This window comes from Danio rerio, chromosome 6 (assembly GCF_052040795.2).
Source record: "Danio rerio strain M-AB ecotype USA chromosome 6, GRCz13ab, whole genome shotgun sequence".
NCBI classification, from domain to species: domain Eukaryota; kingdom Metazoa; phylum Chordata; class Actinopteri; order Cypriniformes; family Danionidae; genus Danio; species Danio rerio.
The window spans coordinates 2,990,001-2,995,000 of record NC_141026.1 but is presented as its reverse complement, the minus strand read 5'-3'; the positions used below and the strand labels follow the sequence as shown (position 1 = coordinate 2,995,000).

The window sequence follows — 5,000 nt, the reverse complement described above, 5'->3', positions numbered from 1 at the left end:
TGGACTGCGAGCTCCAGGGAGTCTGACACAAACTCAAGGCCAGCCGAATTCCTCCAAACGTTATAAAACGTCTAGACTGTCAGGCCAAAACGAGCATAAAAATCCCCCGTTCGCCAAACGCTGGGCTTCTCCGCTGCCAAGAGCCGCTGTTTATTTGAGTTGGCCGAGCGAATCTGCGCCATCAGCCTGTGAAAAACAAACGTGATCCACACACACAGCACAAAAACACACTGCATACACTCGCTTAACACACAAAACTGGCACCGGATCAAAAATCGAAACATAAAGGCATTATGGAGAATCAGAGCGGATTCATGAGCCCATAAAATACTATAGTAATTCATAGTGCAGTACAGTACTTGAATTGATCTGATGTGGTAATTCTATAGATGCTATAATGATACAAGAACTAATATAAACAAAGTTTGTTATACTACAATTCACCAGTTTACTGTAGAAATAACTAAAGTATACTATTTATTACAGCCTATCAGCTCACTATAGTAAATAGTGAGGCACCGTGCCACCCCGTGTCAGATTCTAGGCTTGTAATTGAAGTAAATACATTTTGAAATATTCCATGTTACACATATTTTGACTGTTTCTGAACTTGATAAGTTTATAAAAATTCAATTGAATTAAATAAAAAGTATTTGTAAGTAAAACAATATTAAAAATATTCTTCTCCTAATTTTTAAGAAAATTAGTTATATTAATAATGTAATATAATAACGAATAAAATAAATGAATATTTTTCTTCCATATTTTATTTAAAGAATGTGCATCAGATTATAATCATAGTAATAAATAAAACAAAACAAAACAAATAATCATAGTTTATTAAAAACTTCCCAGATTGTTTGGAGAAAATGTGTCAGATTTCTGTTTGAAATCAAATCAAATTTAATAAAAAAATTAAATTACACAAACGTATGTGGCAAATTAAAGTCTTGTAAACTAATAAAATAAAAAATACTATTCTACATATTTTACTAGGAATGTTCTAAAATAAAATAAAATAAAATAAAAGTATGGGGCAAATTTCAGGGTTTGTAAATTAATAAAATACTGTATCCTTCTCATACAGTAGAAGAATACTGTATTCTTTTTACAAACATGAGTTATACTAGGAATGTAATAAAATAAAGAATAAAACTAAATAAATAAATGCTTTTTCCATATTTTCAGAGTGTGTGTCAGACTCTAAACATATTAATAAAAAAAAGAAATAAAAAGAAAAAAACGAATTGTTTGGAGAAAATGTGTCAGTTTTATGCTTAAAATTATTTTTCAAATAAATAAATAAATAAATAAACACATAAATAAATAAATAAATAAATAAATAAATAAATAAATAAATACATAAATAAATGAATAAATGAATGAATAAATAAATAAAATAAATAAAATAAAATAAAAGTATGAGGCACATTTCTGGCTAATAAAATAATCAAATAATCTTACATATATTTACAAAAATGTGTAAAAAGAAAACTTTCTTCCATATGTATTAAAGAATGTGTGTCAGACTCTAAGCATATTAATATTAATTTATAAAAAATATCAACCAAAGTTTGAAAAAAAAGTTCCATAATGCTTGGAGAAAATGTGTCAGATTCGTTGCTTGAAATTAAATTAGTGATAATAATTAAATTAAAATAAAATAAAAGTATGTGGCAGATTCCAGGCCTAAAAAATAATAAATATTCTTCTCACATATTTTTACAACATGGGTTATACTAGGAATGTAATAAAATAAAGAATAAAACTAAACTAAATAAATAAATAAATGTTTTCCCCTCATATTTTTAAAGAATGTGTGTCTAAGCACAGTCATAAATAAAAGTAGTAAAATAAATTAGATAAAATAAAGTATGTGGCAGATTCCAGGGTTTGTAAAACAATAAAATATTATTCTCACATATTTTTAAGAAAACTAGTTATTCTAGGAATGTAATAAAATAAAAATAAACTAAATTAAACAATAAATAAATGCTCTTTCTATACTTTTGAAAAATTGTGTGTCAGATTTTGAGCATCTAATAACAAAATATAATAAAAAAGCTAAATAAATAATCAACGTTTTTTAAAAAGTTTCAGATTCTATGATTGAAATCAAATCATAAAAATAAAAAATAAATAGTAAAATGCCAAATGAAGTCATGCTCAGTCGCAGTTTAAATCATTTATATCTGTAGCCCAAACAGTTTAATAAGTTTAACATCTGGGCTTTGGGTTTGCCCAAATACTGTTTAAAAAGAGTCCAATTTTCGGCCGATTTTCTAATTACGTCCTTTATTTTTCTTTCCGTTGAGGGATCACGCTTGAAGCAAGACTCTTTTCTGCTCTTATTCTCAGCTGACACTTGGCTGAAGAGTGAAAACCACACGCAGGAATATCCTACGGGACAAATGATGATTTATTCCTCTCCCTCATAAAGCAGAGCACATAATTAAACCCACTGAATGGATTATCTTAAATAAATACAATTAAGCGGAATGAGGGAGACGGTGGGCTGCGGGTCAGAATTACACGACTCACTGAAGGCCACTTTACTCCAGAACGGCCGACTAATTGATTCCTGTGCAGATTTTTAGAGAGAGCAGAAAGCACATCACTGCTGCTGCTGCTGTTAGGAGTGCTTCTCTACATCTCCAGTTTTCATTCGCCATTCATTTGCACTGAAATGCGTTCATATCAAGCTTATAATTATAATAACCAGATAGAAGTCTTAGTTTATTCAATTCCAATTCGATTTATTCTGCCCTCATTATGATACAAGATGAACTGAATCCTGACTGTATGGATCCAGTGAGATTTACATGACATTAGGGACGGCCGCTTGCAATAATGAGTTTTTATCCCACAAACACCACACCGATAATATCAGCAAATAGCAGAATCAGCCTCACATCTGCGTTCAGCTGGTGGAGGAGATGCAAACATGAGCAACCAAGGCAAAGCATCAGATGTTGAGCGGAACATGCGGGAGTTCGTGACATTTGCTCGAGCCCACAGCGTGTGGCCTTTCACAAATCAGATCAATATTTCATAAAAACACAAGGCCACAACAAGCTCAACACACAAACGGGGCTTTATCTGAGATGATACATTAAATATTCAATATTGGAGGACTCAGTGGTTAGCACTGTCGCCTCACACCAAGAAGGTCGCTGGTTCGAGGACCGACATTTCTGTGTGGAGTGGACAAATTGCGTGCTGGAATCTTGTCGCAACCTTTGAATATGCGACAAAAAATTGGCTGAGATGTAAAGAAATCACAATACAGTTGGTGTAGGAGTTTATATGAATGAATATCTGAGGTGAAGTAACTGTTTGAAGGAAAGTTTACCTGATAAACTGCTCATCTTACCTCTGAACATAGATATATACATTAGATGTCGCCTACCCTGTTGTTGTCAATTGGAAGGAGTGCGTCAATAGAGCCGCCATCTTGCTACAGGGTAGCGCTCCTTTGAAATGAATGCGGGACCAAGGTACAGTGGAGGACTGTGGCCATCCAAAGCCAGAGATATACACATATACACATATATCTGTGATCGGGGGTTTTCCTGGATGTTAGTATGCAATTTTTTTTTTTCTAATTATGAAAATTATGATTTTACATCACTTTTCTACATTGATGGATCAGTGACCGCACGGGCATTCCTGACAAAAAGCTTGTGTTTGTGTGTACAGAAATGTACTATCCACCCTCCCTGTTAAATTTAATCTAATCATGTCCTGAAACACAGCTCCTCTCCTTCTTTCACTTATCATGCTGACGGAGGGAGCGATTCGTTTGTGAATGAATCCCCGTTATGAACGACTCCTTCACTAGCCCACAATAATACAAGTTTCTGGCAGCGCAGCATCTCGTCGTCATATTTCTTTTGCATTGTTTGTTGATTTTATTAAACCAAACTAGCATAAGCCGAGTGTTTAGTTCGAGTTGTAGCTACTTTGCCTTATGTTGAATGCAGTAAGAGACTGTTATCATTAGTAACGTTATTTCGCACAAATGTCTGTAACATACAAAAACGTAAAAAACTAAATCTTACCTATGGAATGTTCTGCCTTTGTGCTTTGTTTTCTTTGCTAGTTACTACACCCGTAGACAGCGCTAAAGTCCCGCATCTTCCAACCCAAGCTCATTCTGGAAACGTAGCCCCGCGGACGTTTCTGGAGACCGCGTTTTACGTGGCCGGAGGTACGTAAAGGCCGCGTTTGTTTTTTTCGAGCGAACGCTGTGGGGCGGTGTGGCGCCACTCCGCCCCTCCTCTTCGCGCTCGCCGGCCGACGGCTCGCCTCCAAGTGGAGGGCTTTCCCGATGCAATCAGTTTCTCCGCTTAGCTCACAGCGTTGCGTCGGCGGAGCGGAGGCCCCGGAGAAGGAGCCGGAGCCGACCGCGGTGGACGACGACCAGGATTGAGTCCGGGGAACAGCAGGTTCCGAAAATCAGATAAGACGAAAAACGGAATTCCGAAAAATAAGGGCGAGAACGCGGCGGGATCCGAAAACGCGGTCGAAATCGAAGACGAGGGCTTTTGCTTTTTTTTTTTTTTCGATCCGGTGGCTTTTCGCGCGAAAACGGCGCGGGCACGAACGCCGCGCGCTCCCGAGAGGCTCCAGAGACGCGAAAAAGCGCGCACAGCGGCCTCTCGCGGATCCGCAAAAACAAAAAAAACGCTTGAATACATACCTCCCGGGACGTAAATCGCGGTCCGCAGAAACGTCCGCGGGCAGGGGCGGACTGGCCATCTGGCAATTCTGGCAAATGCCAGAAGGGCCGGACCAATTTTTAAATGTGGGCCGGTCAGTTTTTTTTTTTTATATGTATTGTTTTTAAGTGCAGACAGCTTTTATCTCTTGCTAGATGTGGTATTATGATGATGATAATTAAAAAATAATAGTAATAAATGTTAAGCATGTGGCCCAATCGGCAACTGCCGCCTGGGTTCAAGATGGGCCGACCCAATCCAAGGTTACCCGGAAATAAT

At 36.6% G+C, this 5,000-nt stretch overlaps 1 protein-coding gene across 15 annotated transcripts in view; it reads right to left on the bottom strand.

Moving 5' to 3' along the window:
• Nucleotides 1-5,000, bottom strand: part of pbx1b (pre-B-cell leukemia homeobox 1b) — a 127,349-nt gene that overhangs the window by 28,260 nt on the left and 94,089 nt on the right. For 4 of the 15 annotated variants that reach the window (XR_015492864.1, XM_087255997.1, XM_087255995.1 and 1 more), the window contains exon 1: nucleotides 4,062-4,191. The exons of the other annotated variants lie outside the window; for them this stretch is intronic. The gene's annotated coding sequence lies outside the window, so the exon portion shown is untranslated. Of the gene's footprint in view, nucleotides 1-4,061; nucleotides 4,192-5,000 lie in introns of those variants that run through there. 15 annotated transcript variants of the gene reach the window in all.